Below are 23,551 nucleotides of genomic sequence, written 5' to 3' on the forward strand. Positions count from 1 at the left end.
AGAAAGTACTTGTTTGACGCCCAGATTTAAGGATTAGGAGAAATGCCTGCGCACATACCTGGTGATCTCGTTGTAGGATTCTTCAGCTGGCCAGCACTTTATAAAACCTTTCCCAAACTTCAGCGTCAGTACACCTGTGCCACTTTCACTCCGTTTGTAACAGTTTTTGCTAATTTCACATTACATTTTGATTTATTTCAATTAGAAGATGCGTTTAGGTCCGCATCGATTCAGGAACTGATTCGCCAAGATGGCGTCTCATAGAAACTGCCGTGAAGCGAGACGGTAATACGGCTTTGTGCGCGTTGGCAAAGGATAGGTAGCTTGGAAGGGTATAGAACGTTTCACAAGTACCTACATTTAAAATAATAGGAAAAAACTACCTTAAATAAAAATATCAAATTTGAAACTCAACAACAACAATGTGAATTTTGAGATCACTGTGATTCTGACATTTCTGACTCGATTACTTTGATAAAACGACTCCCACACATTTTGACATATTTTATTGAACTCTATCGCCTAGGTAATAAAGATCCAAATATTTAAGAACGAAGAATTCTTGAATAAAATATGCCGAGTAAAGGGCAGCCGTAAACTGGAGAAATCATTAAATTCGCGACCCCGACTTTATATACTCGTATACTTTTTTTTTTTTTTTTTTTTTTTTTTTTTGCTTTGTATATCGTATCTCTAACTTTACGAAGTTTTGCTGTTTTGGAGAGTTTCGGGAAAATTTACCTATTCGTCACTTTTCTGGACTGCGAGAGATTTCATACCAAAATAGGTACAGTTGCCATCAGATACATCCGAGCGGCTAAGGCGCTCACAAATATCTGAACACGCCTCTATTGTCAGGGCGTTATTAGAGTGCGTGTTCAGATATTATTGTGTAGGCTTGGAAATGTAACTTTATAACACCTCTATGTAAAACCCTTTTTTTGTGCAAATAAATGATTATGATTGTGAACACCTTGGCCGTTACGATATATCTGATGGCGACTGTACTGTACCAAAAACTGTTTTTAAAAACCTATATGGTTTTTCTCCTTATTTAACGACGCCTAACACCACACGGTTGAAGCAAAAATAATAAATCCCTTACATCGAGCCTTTCCTGTTTTATTTATGGGTTGCTTCCAACTTGACGGGATCCTAAAAATACAAATGGATATTTCGCTCGTAAAGCGATTTCCAAGTTGCGTGTGTATTGTAGGAAGTCTTATTGCACAAGAGAACAATACACACTTTTCCGGCGCGTGTGTAATGTAGCAAACGTGAGAAATACAGGGAGATCGATTCTAATTAAACAAATTGCTATGGTTTTGATACGACCTTGAGGATCGTCTTGGTGATTGGCGCGCACTTTCACACACACACACTCACGCTCGACTTTCAGGTCATTTCGTATGGTCTAATCAGCGAGAGCGATCTTTAAGGTCGTATCAAAATAAGATCAGAACCGTAACATGTTGTAAAATCAGAATCGAGTTAAGGGTGAAACAAAACTTGTGAAACGTACGAGCGCTATTGTTGCCTCGCTTTTGACCTTTTTGAAGTGCGATGTCGTTTAAGAACGGTCTGGATTTGTTCCTTAGAGTGTACTTTATTTCTGACATATTGTTGAACAAGTATAACCTCGTGCTGCCCAATGTACATTAGGATGTACACTCAGTTTCGATGGAATGTCAACCTTAATTAATAACAAAGAAGGTAGCATTTCATGTGTCTCGTAAAATTTTCTAACAAATGAAATTCAACCCAATTGAAAATATAACAAGGTTCAAACTTCCTTGGCTATTTTGTATGGTGGGCAGCACGAGGCTATGAAAATAAGGGTTAATTTGTTAAATTATTTTAGCTGGTAGTTTTCAGTGTCAATTATACTTTCGAGTATGTTATGTATGTACACTCTTCCGGTTCATGTTCATATAAAATGGTGTACATATCTATAGTGCATAAGTAATTGTTTTCCATCGTATTTTCTCGGCAGCGTTCGTATTTGTCACGTTAGCTCAGTCAATGTCAGCACTTTTTGTAAGCACCTACCGAGACTGACTGAAATGGCAGCACGTTCGGAAGTTTCCGTGAAAATACGACGGAAAATCATTATGCACTACATCTGTAACTACTTGCTGTCCTTGTGTGCAAATAAATACTAAAATGACACGAGAAACTCGCGCGTTAATGCTAGGAAAGAATAGTTGCGTCTCTTGAATTGGCAACGGGATACAAGATAGTTTTGCATTTTTTCCGAACAGAATCATTAGCACTATCATAGAGAAAAAAATATATAGAGTGCTCACTCCATACATCAGTTTTAGTACCAAAAAGACTATTAGCATGTAGCATCGAGTAGCGGAACTATCAGTACTGCTACTTGACAATCGATTTAGCACCGACCGGAAAGTCTTATCTCAACAGCATAAGACTTTCCGGTCGGTGCTACATCTATTGTCAAGTAGCAGTACTGATAGTTCCGCTACTCGATGCTAGATGTAGACACTGAAATTAATAGTCTGAACTGATGTATGGAGTGAGCACTCTTGTCTTACTTATTTCTCTATGGCACTATTGAGCTTCGATGAGGCTTGAATTCAGGACCTTTCACGTTTAGCACCAAATTAAGTGTAAAAGTAAGAGCCATGTATAGGAATAAAAATAACAGAATAAGAAATAATCTAGTACCACGTCAAGGGACGACTTACCCTTAGGCCTTCATTCATTAAATCGAATAAGAAAGGAAAGCTATTATTTCAACCCTTGTCACCCTGAATCTCGTTATACATACATATATGAAAACTTTACCCTCTTCTATCCTTATTTTAGGCTAATATTTTATGTGAGAATGTCTTTATTTGATTCTTGTTTTGGCTACAACAAAGTAATAGGAACAGATTTTAGCAATCTATTACCTATATAAAAAAAAATTGACGACCTTTCTGGCCTAGTCGGTAATGTGACCCTTTTTTTTTTAAGAGGGGAAAATGCGTTACGCATACCACCGAGGCGTGGGAACGAGCCCCGGTTATGTGGGACTCCCTGCACCATGGTTTACCCACTAAAAACCCCTCTGTTTGCCGCCTCCACACTATAGGGCGAGGTCCCAGGGACGCTATAAGCACGCTCCCGCGACCTCGCCAGCGGCCGTCCGGACTCCGGACCCGACTCGAGAGAGTTGTGTATACCTCTCTGTCCTCCTCAGTGGATGCGTCCTATGATGCACCCATCCGCTCAGGGACCATTGCGGTAATGTGACCCTGCCTTAACGCTTCATGATGCGTCATGTCATGGTCCCGAGTTAAAATCATTTTAATCATTTAAGTAGGGGATTTTAAAGCGCGGCCCGCCGCGCTCATTATTTCTTAACGAATTTTCAATGAATTGCAACATTAATAACGGGGTTTGATTTAACTAAGCCATGAGGTAGCGGCAGCGGCAAATAGCCAGTCCGGAAAAAATATTTTCGTTTAAAAACATACAAATTCATACGTAACTTTATGACTGCGTTCGAACCCGAGTTCATCTCTCAGGACGATAAAATCACCGCTTACACAAATCTGCCTCGGCGATTTTCTCATATTTTCTCGAACGAAATCAAATTGGCCAGGCGAACAAAAGATTCTTTATATGATCAGCCAGAACGGGTATTCACGAGAGTAGCGATAGGACAAGCAAACCAAGAAAAATATTGCATTGTAAAAGAGCGTTACACGGTGATTTTCTAGACCTATAATTCCTATAAACAACCATTTTTTTAAGGATTAAAAGCCCCATCATAAAGGACCTAATGAACTTGGTGCGCTTCTTAGATTGATTCAGAGTCAACCAATCAGTGAGCGGAAATTAAAAGTGTAGTACAACTTATGAATGAATTAGGCATACCTAATCAATGATCGTCCAGCAATGGCGGTGCAAGTTTCACTATACATGAGGTCAGGATACCTACAGCAAGAAATGTTTTGTGAACGCCGACGCCTTAGTGCAAAGGATATCGTACTTTCCGAAACATTTGGCTGGAATCGCACGGCGATCCGGTTCTTTATCAAACGAACACGTTTGGGAGAACAAATGTTTTCAACGCTTTGATACGTTATCGGATCAGAATTGTGGTAAAATGATTTTTTTGAGAAATGATTATTGGGAAAAATTCAGTGTGTCTTCATAGGTTAAGATGGTGAAATAATGTTAAATTTGCTATCAAAGAATCCTGTAGGTGTTTGAAAAAAAAAAACAAATTGTTGGATTTGCTCACAACTTAAGAATTTTTATGCTATATGAGTATTTTCAGGCAGGTACATGAAAACTAATAATTTATTAATATTTTTCCCAAGAAAGAAAATATTTTCAGAATCCCCTGAAGTCTATGATAGTTGCTTTGTCAAAAAACTATTTACGATGCTGCCTGCTGGAAGTTGGCGCTTGAAATTTTAGACTGTAAAATCCTGGCTAAACATGGTTCAACGTACATACTCGATCGTACAGTAAACTGCGAAATTGTATGGAGAAATTATGAATTAATTAATTGATAAATTCGCTTTGCACTTTTACGGCTGATAGTACATGTTCTTCCCAAAAAATACACTTTATACTCACTGATCGGACATGGGCCGTACGCTCGATTTCCGCCACCCGCAGAAGGCGGCGACCCGCGTGATGTGAGGGCATTTTTCAGCATCAAGTTTATGAAGCATACTCTTGGGGAGAAAATAAAATAGGCTCGAGTTGAAAATGGGTCGGATACAATCCATAAGTCGGATTGTAACAGTTATTCATGACATACTTATTACACGACTGCCCAAAAAAAGGAGTGTATTGTTTTCAGCGTTCATGTTTGTGGGTATGTAAGTTTCTTTGTTCCACCCTAGCAGCTAAATGCCTGGACCGTTTTAGATGTATGATATATCATTAGAATCCTTACGTCATCCCGGGTGACATAGGCTATATGACGTCATTATAAAAACAATATGGCGGACTAAATACGCCTTATTGCGCAACTTTAAGAAAAAAATATCTTACAAACCCATCGAGTAGGGCATCAAAATGAAGCGCTTTGAAAGACGATCAATAATATATATACAATATGAGGGTTTCAGTCTAATTTCGAGAAAGTAAGAATTCACAAAATATGTTAAGAAAAGCTAATCTCATAAAACCAAGCCAATATGTTCTAAATTGCGCTAAGGGAATAGAAAAATGTAAATAAGTTATTTGTAAAGAGTCTGAGATTGTAGAGTCCGTCTTCAGATATAACTGTGCACCGACTTTGACGGAACAAAGTGTGAAAGTGTCAGACCGAAGGCCGAGCTCCACGTAGGGATGACGGCCCGGAGCGTACGACAGATGTGCGTTTCCTGCAACATCCCCAAGTATTCAAATTGCAAAGGTCGAAAGCCGAGCTCCGCGTAGGGTTGAAGGCCCAAGCATCAGAAATAATTCCCGGGAATTCCCGGTTCTCGCCATACAAACTCAGTACCGGGAGCAATCCCTAGTCAGACAGGTGCACGGTTTTTGCAGTTTCCCCAAGTATCTTAATTGCGAAGGCCGAAAGCCGAGCTTCGCGTAGGGCCGAAGGCCCGGAGCGTAAGAAAGGTGCATGCTTTCTGTAGCTTTCCCAAGTTCCTTAATTGCGAAGGCTGAAGGCCGAGCTTCGCGTAGGACCGAAGGCCCGGAGCGTAAGAAAGGTGAACGCTCTCTGCAGCTTCCCCAAGTATCTTAATTGCGAAGGCCGAAGGCCAAGCTTCGCGTAGGGCCGAAGGCCCGGAGCGTAAGAAAGGTGCATATTTTCTGCAGCTTCCCCAATTTAAGTTTCTTAATTGCGAAGGCCGAAGGCCGAGCTTCGCGTAGGGCCGAAGGCCCAGAGCGTAAGAAAGGTGCACGCTCTCTGCAGCTTCCCTAAGTATCTTAATTGCGAAGGCCGAAGGCCGTGCTTCGCGTAAGGCCGAAGGCCCGGAGCGTCAGAAAGGTGCACGGTTTTTGCAGTTTCCCCAAGTATCTTAATTGCGAAGGCCGAAAGCCGAGCTTCGCGTAGGGCCGAAGGCCCGGAGCGTAAGAAAGGTGAACGCTCTCTGCAGCTTCCCCAAGTATCTTAATTGCAAAGGCCGAAGGCCAAGCTTCGCGTCGGGCCGAAGGCCCGGAGCGTAAGAAAGGTGCATATTTTCTGCAGCTTCCCCAATTTAAGTTTCTTAATTGCGAAGGCCGAAGGCCGAGCTTCGCGTAGGGCCGAAGGCCCAGAGCGTAAGAAAGGTGCACGCTCTCTGCAGCTTCCCTAAGTATCTTAATTGCGAAGGCCGAAGGCCGAGTTTCGCGTAAGGCCGAAGGCCCGGAGCGTCAGAAAGGTGCACGGTTTTTGCAGTTTCCCCAAGTATCTTAATTGCGAAGGCCGAAAGCCGAGCTTCGCGTAGGGCCGAAGGCCCGGAGCGTAATAAAGGTGCACGCTTTCTGTAGCTTTCCCAAGTTTCTTAATTGCGAAGGCCGAAGGCCGAGCTTCGCGTAGGGCCGAAGGCCCGGAGCCTAAGAAAGGTGAGCGCTCTCTGCAGCTTCCCCAAGTTCTTAATTGCGAAGGCCGAAGGCCGAGCTTCGCGTAGGGCCGAAGGCCTGGAGCGTAAGAAAGGTTCACGGTCTTTGCAGCTTCCCCAAGTATCTTAATTGCCAAGGCCGAAGGCCCGGAGCGTAAAAAAGGTGCACGCTTTCTGTAGCTTCCCCAAGTTTCTTAATCGCAAAGGCCGAGGGCCGAGCTTCGCGTAGGGCCGAAGGCCCGGAACGTAAGAAAAGTGCACGCTTTCTGCAGCTTCCCCAATTTTCTAAATTGCGAAGGCCGAAGACCGAACTTCGCGTAGGGCCGAAGGCCTGGAGCGTAAGAAAGGTTCACGGTCTTTGCAGCTTCCCCAAGTATCTTAATTGCCAAGGCCGAAGGCCCGGAGCGTAAAAAAGGTGCACGCTTTCTGTAGCTTCCCCAAGTTTCTTAATCGCAAAGGCCGAGGGCCGAGCTTCGCGTAGGGCCGAAGGCCCGGAACGTAAGAAAAGTGCATGCTTTCTGTAGCTTTCCCAAGTATGTTCATTGCGAAGGTCGAAGGCCGAGCTTCGCGTAGGGCCGAAGGCCCGGAGCGTAAGAAAGGTGCACGCTCTCTGCAGCTTCCCCAAGTATCTTAATTGCGAAGGCCGAAAGCCAACTAATAGGAAATACATAAGTATTTGCAGAGATATTAAGCCATAGCACTTTTCAATACGTCTGGTTTTTGGGTCCGACCTATTTACGTTTTTAAGCATGTTTTATGCTAACATATCAAAGTTCAACATGATGAAAGCTCCTTGAAGCAACTAAATTGCCTTAAATCATAAAAAATGTGGTTGGTTTGTATGGTCACTAAAATGTATAAAATAAAATAAATTAATTAAAAATTAAAAAACACGACTGCAGTTTAAAAGCGAACTGAAAAGCTAAAAAAAAATAAAATAAATTAATTAAAAATTAAAAAACACGACTGCAGTTTAAAAGCAAACTGAAAAGCTAAAAATAATGTTTAGTTATGTTAGCTACTCAACTTAATAAATGTAAAATATAATATAAGTGTTCAGTCAGGGTCATAAACAGCAAACGGAAAAGTTTAGGCTCATTTAGGATAGTGACTGTACTGTATATTTTATTTCGATTGCAGTCGGGGACCTTGATATATTGAAATGTTCCCACATTCACAGGTCCCCGACTGCAATCGAAATAAAATATCAGGTACAGTCACTATCCTAAATGAGCCTAAACTTTTCCGTTTGCTGTTTATGACCCTGACTGAACACTTATATTATATTTTACATTTATTAAGTTGAGTAGCTAACATAACTAAACATTATTTTTAGCTTTTCAGTTCGCTTTTAAACTGCAGTCGTGTTTTTTAATTTTTAATTAATATGTATAAGTTATCTTAGTACCAACGTGTCGGTATCCAAACAAAAGACACCCTTTGTCCTTTTATCGTATATTTAGATACGATAGAATAAGATCCAACCAATCGGATCTTAAAGGTCGCACAGAAAAACAAAGTTACGGGAATCTAAATTTGAAATGTCACTCGCAAGTGCGAAAGGTCTCTTAGAAAAATATCCCAAGAGATAAATGGTTCAGAAATGATTGAGCCCAGATCTAGTTCCGTCAACCCGCGGGATTTAGGGAATTTAGGGATAAGGTCGATCTTCTTTTTCATTCTCACAAGCTAGCGAATACAGGTCTCGGGCGGACCGACTAGATTTAGGCATAGAATGACCGCGTTTTTACATGCGACACTTTCACACTTACATACTCGTAATGTTATCAAGAGTTATATAATAGTCTAGATACCTAACATAGTTCATTCTACAGCGTGTGGCCTGTAACACGGGCAAAAAATTGAAACGTAGATTCTACTCCTCAAACTTTAGACAATGTTTGTTCAGCGACTTTTAAAAATAACTTGTGGTTTGGATTTAAAAAATTATTCGAACACGCAATGTATTACGAAATTGATTATGCCTGTACGGCGACAAGACTGACAGGCAATGTCAATTAGACGGAATTTAAAGTACATTGAAAATATTATTTACTTTGTTTGAAAAAGGGACAATCTTAAGACTACATAATTTTAAAAAGTTGTTGTACAAAAGTTTTATTGTCTACGTTTTAATTATTCGCCCGTGTTACAGGCCACATACATGCTAATGCTGTATAATGGCAAACAAGTGTTTTGTTTTGTCCCTCCCGAAAAGTTGACTTTTTTCACATCCGATCTTATGGAATTTGAGACGAGATTTAATTATGGTCTTTTTGAGCGATCAATTTCGTTGATTACGGTAAGGTTACACTTAAAGAACTTTTGCGGTGTTACATCCGGAAGGCCAGCGCGCTCGTGTACGGAATTTCCCGCAGACGGAATTGGCCGCACTGATCTTAGATGAGATCTTATTTCTTCTTTATTTAGCTCTCTTTTTTACAAAGATATCTAAAGGGTTTGTTTTAAAATTTAGTACGGATTACTACTTTCAAACAAACACACCTCGCCTGTAAATAAAGGTTTATTTTTGAGTACCTTTGAATACAAAGGGTGTACAAGTGTGGAAGGGCTCCTTAATGTTATAATTTAACAAGAGCAAAGTGTGGGAATTCGTGGCTGTAATTCGCAAGTATAGACTACTTTACCCAGACTCCGCATTGTAAAGAATTTTAGTAAAACTCCCGGCCACAACCAATGTGCGATAACGCCGCGTGACTCAAGGTAGTCGGCAGTAATGTCGCACTGCAGTACTGTAGCTGTAGTAATGCAGTCGACTCGACTACATTGCTACGGGAAGCGTCGAAAAGGTAATTTTATTATTAAACACTGCAAAGTACAATGTAATGTATAAATTGATGTTGCTACCCGGATTATTGACATTTGCGGCAGCAATGCAGTTGACAGTAATATTCCGCTGTAATACTTTTTTTATTTTGTTCACAGAACGAAAAGGGAAATACTCGTAATCTGCCATTAAAATGTTACCCTGTTACTGTTTACTGCTTACATAGTGGGCCCCACTCCATCTACTGGTGTGCCGTCGGAAAGTTCCCAAAATTGCAAAATTTCCACATGGAAATTTCTAAAACTATATTTTTGAATGGGAATGGAAATTGTCAATTTAGAAATGAAAGTTTCGCTTGTCTCGTGTGCAATTTTCTCCAGAATTGCCGAGATCCTGTCCAAATTTTTAAAATCTTTCTGCAACTTGTATTGACTAAGTCCATCCTAAGTATAGACAAGTGATCAGTGTGCGTAAGTGAGGTGTCACAGATCCTGAGTAATGGGAGCTCAAGAGCTTATCAGAATATGTGGATGAATATTTATGTGGAGTAATTGATGACATTCAGAAAATTACATGCTTGAGGATGTCGGCTTTTAGCAGTCTGTAGTTTTAGAGCTTTTAGGACGGAGCAAAAAAAAAAGGGTCACTGGGCCATTTTATATACGTATTGCACACTACTTTTTTATTATTATAGAGTGTAAGTATGTATATTATTTACGCACTGTTATATTATTATTGGTTTAAATAATTTTAATGACATAAAAGTTATTGTATTTTGAAATCGTTATTTAATTTTTTCAAAATAGAATGAATCATTTATTCTGGAACACTTTCAAGTTTAGGTACAGAAAATTACAAACTTATAACTAAGTAGGTAAATATAAAAATTAAGTTTATATTCTAGGGTCGATAGGTACCCGGGTAAATGTGCCTAGCACGCTGCTGGCACATGCAAATGACTGTCGAATTTATGTATAATGTGATATCAATTCATAAAACTTTAATAAGAACTTATGAGATAATAATACCTACCTAATGCAGCTCGAAACAGTGATTCAGGCTATATTTAACGACACAATAGCACAATGGATCCTCTTTGAGGTACGACAATAGGTGCGATCGTTAGTAAAGCGCCGAAGAACAGAATACTTGTTATTTAAAACTGGCTCGGGTTTTGAAATTATGTATAGTATCAGCAGCAGGGAAGGAGCTATAGGGATGATGACACATGTTGAATTTTATAACAAAATCTAGTAAAATAGATAGCAAATGAGCAATTTATCACAATAATGTGGATATTAAAATAAAATATTGAAAAATTACAAAAATACAGGACCTGAAAATTTCAAAATTTAAGTTTTTTTTTCAACTTCCAAAAACGATCAAAGTAAGGGTACCATTCGATTCCTTACATTTCATCCAAAAAAATATTGTATAGCAACTATATACTTTATTTAAACGCAATATTTCACCGACCAAAACGCAATTTTCATGTTTTGTCCATACTACAAGATGGGCTCCCAGAGACCTTGACGTCACGTTCCCTTGCCGTTTTCTTTAGGGCGTTTCGCGAGTGAAGTGTGACTGTCGGCCTTTGTGTTACTTTAATGCAATGGGTCCCATATAGACATTTGATCCTAAAAACAAACCCGATCGATTGATACCATAAATGAAAATTAGTCATGTAGCCTTATTATATAGCAAGCAAGGGTTATTAAATGATCTACAAGCTTATGATTATCAAGGCTCGGAAAAACGCCCGTCATTTTGAAACCATTACACAGACTTCTTTATACCAGTGTCAACGTATATAATCTTATACCTTTAAACGAGCAATTCTTGTATAGGTATATTTATTTATTTATATATTTATTTCTAGGATCTCGGAAACGGGTGTAACGATTTCGATGAAACGATTCAGATGTAAAGAATAGAACGATGAAACGATTCAGATGTAAAGAATAGAATTGTAATTTGTATGTGCGGTGCGATATGTTATGTCCAAAAGTTTAAACTCTACTCACCTAGGTGTAACTTAAACCGTTATTTTCAGAAAATTCCCGCAGAAACCTACGAGTGAGTGACGAATGGTATCCTCATGCCACACCTATTTCATGTTTTCTTTCACCACTCTAGCGCGAGAGTGTTACTGTTGTCACTTATTGTCATTATTCAAGAGAAAAAGGTTCTGGGATATTAAGGCTTACGATTTGTTTCTGTTGTTTGTTGGTATTTGAAATTGCAAATTTGATAGGTTTCCGTCAGTATAAAGAATTAAAGACTGAGGGCTCGATTCGATGCTTATAAGATGTCACAGAGGTACGATACTGATCTGTCAGTGTCAAAAGTGTCATTTGTTCAACTAAAAACAGTACGGATCTCGGCCGAGACAGTGAATTTATCCACTTGTCAATTATTTAAACTTGTGTTCGACGCAGTCCCAGTACAAGTCATCTTGAAACTTAAGTCATTGTCAATAGAGGTGACATCTATTGGGCATTAGCATGTCAAGCACTAGTACGTTTACCTTATAAGTTTTGTGGTATCTTCTTAATACAAAATTAATTTAATCAATCTCTAATTCTCTATGATAGTGAAATGCAACCGTAAGGCCTGAGTGGACGCTCGAGTTGGGCGTGCAGCGTGGCGGGGCGTGCGGCGTGCATGTTAAACAAATGCAAGCGTATAGTAGCGGCCTTAGTGCAGGCTGCTCAAATTACTTGTGAGCCCGACGCCACGCTGCACGCCCCGCCGAACGCTCCGCTTCGAGCGTCCACTCAGGCCTTACACTAAGAATTTACTAAACTACAGCAGCGGGGCGCGCCGCACTATATGCTTTACATTTACATGCCCATTAATAAGGCTTTAGTTCCATGGATTCATGTGACACAGTGACATATCTGTACCCATTTGCTGCAGCTTGCAACTAGACGTGGCTTTGATGCATTTTTGATGCATAATAAAATAATAAAATCATTTCAGGAGAAATACCCAATTTTACAACTTTTTTTCTTCTTCTGCCAAACTGCAAGGCCGTCTGTCGTGATCATAAAATAAGTTTTTGGCAAAAATTTAATTTTTGGTAGGTACAAGCTTTTATCGCTGACTGTACTTTTCTTACGACAGACAACTAATACTCATCGAGACAATTCTAAAAACCCCTAACACAATTAGGTTGCGTTGTTTCATCACAGAGTTCCTATGGCCACCTCCTGTCTCCATCATCAGATCAGTTCGACAGTACCATATTATTGTATTGTCATCAGAACTACATACAGCTGCCAATTTTCATGACGCTACGATCCTTGGAAGATGGTTAAATTAGTTACCTTAGATTCCATTACATTTTAGTTACATACAGGTCGACCTAATAAAAGCTTGTTAATAAGATCCGAAAATTCTAGTTCAAATAAAAACTATAGGAATCGATCCATGTGATTAGCTTAGGTAATTAAGTACATATACATTATTATTTAACATAAATTATTTACATCTTATATATCTAATCTAATACCTTTAAACGAGCAATTCTTGTTTATTTATATATTTATTTATTTATTTATATATATATTTCGGGGATCTCGGAAACGGCTCTAACGATTTCGATCAAATTTGCTATATGGGGGTTTTCAGGGGCGAAAAATCGATCTAGCTAGGTCTTATCTCTGGGAAAACGCGCACTTTCGAGTTTTTATATGTTTTCCGAGCGAAGCTCGGTCACCCAGATATTTTACCTTTAAACGACCAATTCTTGTATATTTATTTATATATATATATATATATTTCGGGGATCTCGAAAACGGCTCTAACGATTTAGATGAAATTTGCTATATGGGGGTTTTCAGGTGCGAAAAATCGATCTAGTTAGGTGTTATCTCTGGAAAAACGCGCATTTCTGAGTTTTTATATGTATTCCGAGCAAAGCTCGGTCTCCCACATATTAGGTAGGTACTTAAGATACATAGATTACATCCATAACTCAGGAACAATTCATGATTAACACACAAATAAATTCCCCTACCGGGATTCGAACCCGAGACCTCCTGCTTCCTAGGTAGTCGCTACCGACCCGTATTGCAGCTGTTAAGCATGTATTTCGTGTTTGAGGCATTGTATGCGGTTCTCGGCCGAAATATTAATGAGTACGTGCTGTTGCAGATATGCAAGTTTCAGACAATGCAGGTATATCCGTATTTTCACCTATAGCTGAAGCAAGCTGAAGCGTGTAAACCATTAGCAAAATGCGATGCTATTTTTAAGGCTTTAAATTAAGGAAGAGGCACAGCGATACGTTACCGACACTGACAGATTGGTATCGTATCGCTATGACATATTATAAGCATTGTTCGAATTGAGCCGTATGTCGCACAGAGAATAATTTTTAAATTAAGATAGAGACGGAAATTTTATATCCTTTATATCTATATTTTGGGTAAGATCTCGACACATAGTCGAGATACGTAGTACACATTTATGCGTTTTCAGAGAGACCATGGTCGAATGGTTTTCGTAAGTCACGTTACTCTGCAATGAAAAGGAATAACATTAATAAAAGGACATGTATTTTAATTTAAGAAAGTTATAGTGACTTAGGTACTTACGTCTTTTCAGATATTTTAAATGCACAAGCTAAAGCTAGCTTTGTTCCAGAGTTGGGTTTCTTTAATTAATATCCATTTTGTAGGATAATGTGAGGTTTTATTAAAACCGCGGTACTAGACTAGAATAAAGCGTTCTAGTGAGCTTTATTTTGTCTGGGTTTAATTAGAATACCTACTTCATTTGAGTATGTTGAAGTGCATAGCAAACAAAAGAAGGTTAGGTATCTGTGTTGTTGTGCAACGAGCTATTGTGATATTTTTGTTATAATAATTATAACTACACCGACCAAGTGCGAGATCAATCTGACTAATTCTGTCATAGGGACTATTCCGTCCATAAGCGTTTTTCTCGAACAACGAACAAAATTGATAAATTCATCGACAAAGCAGCGATTGCTTTTAGTTTCAGCAATCAAAAGCAAATGGTTTTTTTTTCCTATGATTGAAAATCGTGGACGAAATAGGCCCTATGGCGGAATTAGCCACATTGACCTTACTAATATCTATGTCCCCACAATATTCGAATTTAAACTGTAGTGAGACATACTAACATTGAATAATTTTACGGTTTAGACTCACTTGTTTTAAGTCACTCGCGCGACATGTTTCGGAGAGCCTAGGTCTCCTTTCTCAAGCACTAACAGTGCATATTTACCACATATATATTACCATATATTTATTTATTTATGTATCGCGTACACGGCCGTCGTGAACGCTGCTCGCACTGTTAGTGCTTGAGAAAGGAGACCTAGGCTCTCCGAAACATGTCGCGCGAGTGACTTAAAACAAGTGAGTCTAAACCGTAAAATTATTCAATCCCCACAATATATCAATAATAACATTTATTTGAAGCAAAGTAGGCACATTTTACGGTATCTAGGTAATCTAGGTAACGATTCGAAATGTATCTTGATTCTGTATTAACCCTTTACCTACGGGTGTCAACCAGAGTTGCCAGTAAGGCAACACCGCTGCAGTACGGGTGTCAACTATAATAGTTGATCGAAGTAATGGTTGTGTTAAACATTTTTTTTTATCAAAACGAGACCTTGTGGCTTGGTAATAGCGGTCACATTATGCACTGGGATTAGTATAGATACAAAGAAAAAAATATCATAATATTTCGGTAGATGGCTCTGACATAAACATAATTTTAAAATTACCGCTTTTTTACTGGCAACTGGGGTTGACACCTGTACTGCAGAGGTGCTAAAAATTGAACTCAATATGGCGGACAATAGTGTTGTTTTAAATTTCATCGACCTGCCAGCCTATTATGGATAGCTTTATCCATCTTTATCCACGTGATAAAATAACTGTCACTGTTTAACACCGTGAGAAAGAAAGTGACGGACACCGTTTTATCACGCTGTCACGTAGACAAGAACGACCATCATATCCGTACTGTTGTCGATATGAAAGTACGGCGCGTGGCAGTGTTTGGAGTGTTATTTTTTGTGTTTTTTTACCGTTTTTGGTTCAAATATTGGAATTTAACATGTTATGAAATCATTATTAGGTACTATTGTACCTACATAATAATAATTTCACCAAAATCATAAGTTTTACATTTACTAGGTTATCGATATATCAACAAATGTGTCGATAGACGCACATCACTATTTTCCATAAGTGGCAAATTGTTTTTATGCAACGTTTTAAGTGATTGATATTTATGCATTATTTTCATAATTATCGTTATTTAAGTGTTTATTTGTGTTAAGTATACTATAAACTAATGTTCTTAAACTTAAACTTGTGAAATCCGCTAAAAATATTGCTTGATAGAAGAAAAAATAGTGAATATTATTACTCCAAGTGATTATTTATTGATAAACACATTATACTTATTGTGTATGTGAAGTTTCAAGTGTGTAGCTGTAATACTTGAAAAGTTACAAGTAAGTGAAATTATGCCTAACTGCTGACTCTCGCCAAAACATGCCCGTATTGGGCGGTTACGGAGTGATTCAAGGGCCCGTAGGTAAAGGGTTAACCGCAGGGTGCTCTGTTCAATGTCGAATCTGTCCAATTTCGTTTATAATATATTCGGGGTTTAGAAAATGGTACTTCCCCAAGAATATGACCCAGCAGGGCTATAACCGCGAAAATCGAAGTTCGCAAATTGCTTGCATTTTTCTCTATGACTCTAATTACGTCTTCATTGGAGTAAAAGAGAAAGATCCCCGTAATTTGCGTATTTCGGTTTTCGCGGTAGCCCCTCTGTTCTCCTTACTACCTGGAATTTTGTAATACCTATCTAAAATTGAAAAAAAAAAATAACGGAAAATAAACGCCAATTTGTTCGCCCCCATTAAGGCTACTGATTTAAATAATTACTACAAATTATAACATTTTCTCTTTACAAAAGGAAATCTCATTAAGCGCAGAACAAAAGATAATTCTAAACAGCCCGTTGGATCAAAAGGTTGTGCCACGAAATATTTTTTATCTGCGACATTTCTACGGCGTTTCGTTTTATAAAAGCAAAGACCACTTACTCACTAGATGGAGCGTACAATTAAAAAAAATCTAGCTGTGTTACTTCTGCTTTCATTTGATACTCCTCATGTGTATGTGCAATGAATAGTTTACATAGTTCCAATATGCAGTATTCAGAACAGCTAAGGAGGCAGGAGCCATTTTGATGACGTCATTACGCTAGTAGATGGCCTAGCTACTATCTCCCAGCAGTTTTGGGATCCCAATATTGCGCCCAACAATAGATTAAAATTGGTAGCGGTTGATAACTCTGAACTATCTCATCTACCGTTTCTTGTAAGGCATATGACTAAAGTATGTAGGTATATATAAAGATTTACACCCTAAACCGGCGAGCGTGTATGAGGAATGTTATGAAAGTGAAGGAAGCGAAACAGGTATGTCAGGATCGTGGCAAGTGGAAATCCGTTGTCTCTGCCTACCCCTCCTGGAAATAGGCGTGGAAAATATGTCATTGCCATGAATTTTCTTTAAAGAATTTCATAATGCAAAGACTAACGGAGGCAGTCAATGTTTAAAATGCTATTATATTAGTAACCTAATAGTTATTTGTTTTACACGGGCAAAGTTGTTGTTTAACCCCTCGTACTAATATTGATACCCGAGCAAGCGAAAGATTCCAAAATTGAACCACGAGACGAGCAAAGCGAGTGTTTCAAAAAGTGCAATCTTGAGAGTTGCGCGGGTTTCAAGGCACGAGGGTTAACACACCTTGTTACAGACTACTATTACTGAGTGAAACACAAAATTTTTTAGCACATGAGGAAAATACTAGGTATTTAAAGTTAGTTTTTTCCTTGCGTGACAAATCAAATCCAAATGAACGCTTTTGCATAATTATCATTCAAAAACATCATTTAGAGGTAAATTCTACTAGCCAACGAAGAATCAAGTCAAAATTTTCATCGCTTACTTTGACCACTCTTGTGAATTAAAAACAAGTTTCTCATCAGTTTTTGAAAGATAAAAAGAGCCTTTACGAGCTGGTGTGGTGAAAATAAATAAATATAAGTAAGCATAAAATGTTTCGGGCCCTTCGGGGGTCCTCAGGCTCGAGTTCTCGCGGCGACTGATTAAAGTTGGCTCGTTTATTTCTAATAGATCCGGAGCAGAATTCAGATCTGTCATGGTTTTGATATTGATACGATACGACGTCTATATACTATACTATACTATACATACAGTTGGACAAAAATTAGTTTGATTGAAACTATGCGCTGATTTAAACTTAAACATTACTATTAGGCTACCTTTGCTGCATCTGCACTGAGGTGGAGATGAGAGGAGATTTAAACACGATTCTCACTCATACTTTTATAACTACCACGGGACTTAATCGTGTAAGACTTACGTTTATTTAGAAGATGTTGATATAATTCCTCGCCAGTCTGCCTGTGACCACGAACACGAACGTAACGTCACGTTCGAAACGTCAGGCCATAAATAAACGTAAGTCTTACGCGATTAAGTCCCGTGGTAATTATAAAAGTATGAATGAGAGGAGACGTGCGGCAATCAACCAATTGGGGCATTATTATATGAAAAGGCACCTTATTGTCGATGGCGCTTACGCCGCACAGCGTCGTACGACATTGTATTTATATCGAAGCCTCGTTAATAATGGCGTAAGCGCCATCGACAATAAGGTCCCTTTTCATAGATAACGTCACAACTGGTTGTCTTCTCTGCTCCGCTGGATTACAACTAATGGTATTTTGCACTTAAGGAGTGCCGATGCCGTGAGACCCGGATCCCTTTGTTTCACATAATGATTGAAAGTCATAACGTAATGATTGTCAGATTATCATTAGTCATGATTCTGAAAACGATAAATTTTCAAGATTTTAAGTAAGGTTATCCTATAGATATTGCCATAAAACAAACCTAACTTAACCTAGGTTAGGTTTGTTTAATGGCAATCCTGAAAAGTTACGCGTTCCTGAGAAAAACCAAATTATAACTAACGAAAATGCGGTCAAACCATAGTACATAGGGGTCATCCATTAATTACGTCACACGTTTAGGGGGAGGAAGGGGGTCAAGAAAATGTGACATGTTGTGACATGGGGGAGGGGGGAGTCACAAACATTGTGATGTCACTTTAACTTCATCAGTAACCGAAAATTAATTTATATTTTTTTATTCGCTGTACAGTTAAATAATGAGATTTTGGATGTAACTTTCGGTGTGTTATAAAATTACTAATATTTATATATCAAAAATAAAGTTAAAAAATAATAATGCCGAGTTAATATTGTCGATTTCGTTGAAAACAAAATTGCCTAAAATGTGACCAAGTGTGACAAGGAGGGGGGAGGGGTAAAAAAACCTAGAAATTCGTGTGACGTAATTAATGGATGATCCCTTATGAGGTAAAACTTTATGGGAAACAATAGAGACCCCGTGACACCGGCCCGTGCCCGGGCCGAGGCGTCCGACATGTCATTTTCTATGACGGCTGATCGGTGATCACGTGGTGCTTTCCATAGAAAACGACGCGCCGGAAACTCCGGCCCGGCCGCGGCCCGGTCTAGCGTGAGTCTACCTTTATTGGTGCGCGCAAAATGCACTATCGTTTCAAGGTCGTCTCATAACAAGATCAAAACTGAATTTTTTGTAAAATTGACCTGAATACAGCTCCTGTTAACGAGCAGCCGCCGCGCCGGAAATGGAGCTTGTTCCGAAGATCAGGCTCAAGATAAGCCTGAACCGTAAATAAATAATACATTTGCGTTCTGAGGAAATGCGAATTGGCTTTACGACTGTACAGTCGCCATCAGATATATCGGAGCGGCCGAGGTGCTCAAAATACCTGAACACGTACTCTAACAAATGGACAATAGATACGTGTTCAGATAGGCCCCTGCTAATGCAAAATTGCACTTAGGTATACATATATTGAATTTTTACATGTTTTCAACATTTTTAGGGTTCCGTAGACAAATGGCAAAAAACGGAACCCTTATAGATTCGTCATGTCTGTCTGTCTGTCCGTCTGTCCGTCCGTATGTCACAGTCACTTTTCTCCGAAACTATAAGAACTATACTGTTGAAACTTGGTAAGTAGATGTATTCTGTGAACCGCATTAAGATTTTCACACAAAAATAGAAAAAAAAACAATAAATTTTTGGGGTTCCCCATACTTAGAACTGAAACTCAAAATTTTTTTTTTCATCAAACCCATACGTGTGGGGTATCTATGGATAGGTCTTCAAAAATGATATTGAGGTTTCCAATATCATTTTTTTCTAAACTGAATAGTTTGCGTGAGAGACACTTCCAAAGTGGTAAAATTTGTCCCCCCCCCTGTAACTTCTAAAATAACAGAATGATAAAACTAAAAAAAATATATGATGTACATTACCATGTAAACTTCCACCGAAAATTGGTTTGAACGAGATCTAGTAAGTAGTTTTTTTTTAATACGTCATAAATCGCCTAAATACGGAACCCTTCATGGGCGAGTCCGACTCGCACTTGGCCGCTTTTTTTTCTTATGCGTTTAAATTTAAATATGTAGGTAGGTATCTACCTGCCTAATTCTATAGGTACCTACGTACTATGAACTAGCAGTGGAAATGGGCTTAATTTCAGTTGAGTCCTTGTGGCTTGTACCCATTAAAACTATTAAAACTTTCTCGGACCAGCCACAAATTTCACTACAAAACATTATAACAATTCCTTCCCCTCTCCCGGTTTTATACAAAACTAGCGAACGTTTGTGTAAAGTTATCAAACTGTAAAGTTATTTAACAACTTTTTCATTATAACGCAAGTTTTAAGCAAATTTTAAAGAAACTGTTTAAATTTTCATAACCACAGTTCATAACTGACTTCACCGTTTAAAATTTAAATTCAGTTTAAATTTAAAAAAGTGACCAAGCCCTCAATTGGACGAGGCTGGAATCATACCGGCTTCTTCAGCTTACGTGGCTTAGACCAGTCCTTCGGTTGAAAAACACAACTTAAAATATTTAACACATTCACTGCATGCGATCCGTTTGGTGGCTTCTCTGTTCGTAGACGCTTTGCGCTAACGGGTTTTCCCGTGTTATCGGCTACGCTCGTAGCGCGTGCCGCTGGCACTGGATGTGTTAAGAGCCCATCAACGTGCACACTAGCGCCACTGCTAAATAATCGTGATTATTTAAATTTAACGAAAGATATTTAAAAAAGGGGGCCGCTGCGTACTGTATCTTGTATTAAAGTACCTTTTGAATACTTACATCAAACTAGTTTCTATGTTGCTGGATTCGTCAATCTATGCGTCCAAAGTTAAAACGGCCGTTTTTGTTTCGAGTTCATAGATTGACGAATCCAGCAACATAGAAACTAGTTTGATGTATTCAAAATGTACTTTAATACAAGATACAGTACGTAGCGGCCCCCTTTTTGAAATATCTTTCCTTAAATTTAAATAATCACGATTATTTAGCAGTGGCGCTAGTGTGCACGTTGATGGGCTCTTAAGTAACTTTTTTTACCTACCTACTCTAGAATTAGGAAGAGTAGATTGACATTTACGGGGTTAAAAATTAAGTACTTTTGTTGCCATTTTATTGCCATATTATGGATTTAGATTGTTATTTTTGTTAACAAAAATATTCGAAACAATAACTACTGTATTTTAACGTTCCTAGGTTTGCAACGACAAATGTTACAACTAAGCTTCTTTTTTCATGACCTAAATAGGTAAATAGTATCCTAGCAAGTGCAACATAAAAACGTAACGACACCATCTGGTTCTTTATAGGCCATTACTTAGTAGTAAATTAGCCCTTACATACTAAGATATAAGATAAGTTGTCGTAAAGCTAAAAATGAGCGGTTTTATTGTTGACGTCCGCGTCCGTCTCAGACTTGGCTTTCGAACGACGTTTGCGATCGTAAAGTTTTTAAATGCATACCTATACCTATATATACCTATGGGTGTAGGTTTCGTCACGGGATTCACGGGGTCCTCCATCACCGAAAAGCGACTGGAAAGTATCAAAGAAGTTTCGAGACATTAATTGGAGCGTTGTTAAGTATTCCAAATTTCAAATCTATAGCTTCAGTAGTTCTCGAGATATTTAGCAACGTAACAGACGTACTGGCGGACGGACGGACAGAATCGAACCATAAGGGTTCCTTTTGTACCTTTTTGGTACGGAACCCTAACAAATGGAATCTGCCATCTTCACTGTATTTTCATCGACAGCCTGTAGTTAATTTTCGTTAACTGACCTAATTCTTTTAACTCAGCACTGGCGGCAAACATCATTAAGGAGCGTAATTAAGCCGCGGGAGGGCACCACCTGGCACATTAAACAATGAGGCTTGAAGCGAACACGACTATACTGTTGCAGATTTCGCAAGTATATGTTTTTTTATAAAGCGCGCAAAAAAGACATTTGTGTGGAGATTCTGCCTTTGTACAAAAGTAGCAGTAGAAAAAGCACCACCCAATGCGTCTCGACTGTACTGTAGTGTAGATATCGCTGTGAAGCTTGGATTTTACAAAAAAAACCTTTTACCGTTAAAACTAGAGCTCGAAAGTGGGTATAATCCTCTGTTATTTATATTTCTGTATTTCTATAGCAAGCAGGACATTGGAATTCATTCATAAATCCATAGTCCATGCAATTTTGCAGCTGATTACGAATAGAACTTTACAAGTCATAATAAACAAGCTGCCGTAACCGGAAATTAACCGCTCATGATACAAGTTATAGTATAAATATTAAATTTAAATTATAGTGTAATTGTGATTTAATGCTAATCAAGGCGAAGTTATGACAAAAGGCGAATTTAGGTACGTATTTTTGCCAACCCTTATTTTTAATGAACTGCAACATTGATAAGGAGTTGGTAGTAATGTAACTAGACTGTGTACATAATTGTGGGGCTACCGCCCGCCCATACAGACTATGTAGGTTATCGAGACAGGTACGTCAAAAATCCGGGCGCAGATGTAGGCGGAGGGTGCTTTGTTTGCCGTGGAGAGTGCTCGTGTCGCCTGACCGACGTGGTGGGCAAACACGGGACACACTGCCACTAAGAAATCGACAATTCACTGTTTGTCGAAACCGACTCTAGAGCTCTGTCCCGAGTTCCTTTTAAAAGGACAAATTAAAAACAAATTTTGAACCATAATGGAAAAAAGAAAGTTCCAAATTCAGAACTGCAAATCTGACTCTGGGTCTTAGCAGGCTAGGATCTTTGTCCATAGCTAGTCGCCTGTGCGACTTCGAGAAATCGTCTAGAACTTGATTCATAACCTATTCGGGTTATTCTCACTAGTTACCACCAAGTTGTTACCAGTGGTAACTACTGGGAATTTTTCTCCCACCTTTTACCACTGGTAACTACTGGGACTAAAATTTTGTTAGTGTTAAATACTAATAAAAAACAGTACAAATAGTATAGTATAAATATAGAATGATTTAATAAATAATTATAAGTCGATTAGTGTTTTAGTAAACTGCCTTAAAATTGTCAAAAAATATTGAAACAGTTTAATCGGTACTAGCACAAAAACTATAACATATGTAAGGATAAATTTAATAATCCATTTAGATTATTTTTCATGTGATTTTATTGGGTAATTCAGAACCAGTCTATATTTATACTATACTATTTATATAGTTTTTATTAGCATTTAACTCTTAACAAAATTTTGGAGGTAACTACTGGGAATAAAAGTTCCCAGTAGTTACCACTAAACCGAGTTGGTGGTTTCCCAGTAGTTACCAGTGGTAAAAGGTGGGAAAAAAATTCCCAGTAGTTACCACTGGTAACAACTTGGTGGTAACTAGTGGGAATAACCCACCTATTCCGTCTAATCACTACACATTTTCAAATTTTTCAATTGGTTATATTACCAAACATCAACGAGAAACACGCTATTGATGAGGAATAGAAGGAAGTGTTTCTGACTGTTTGGTAATTTCTCCTCGCGTTATCCCGGAATTTTGCTACGCTCATGGGAGCCTGGGGTCCGCTTGACAACTAATCTCAAGAATTGACGTAGGTACCTACTAGTTATTACGGTAGCGACTGCCATCTGACCTTCCAACCCAGAGGGGAAACTATTAGGCCTTATTGGGATTAGTCCGGTTTCCTCACGAGCTAGCGCCAATGACTTTTAAACCTTGAGTGA

The sequence above is a fragment of the Cydia amplana genome, chromosome 12, assembly GCF_948474715.1.
Source record: "Cydia amplana chromosome 12, ilCydAmpl1.1, whole genome shotgun sequence".
Lineage (NCBI taxonomy): Eukaryota > Metazoa > Arthropoda > Insecta > Lepidoptera > Tortricidae > Cydia > Cydia amplana.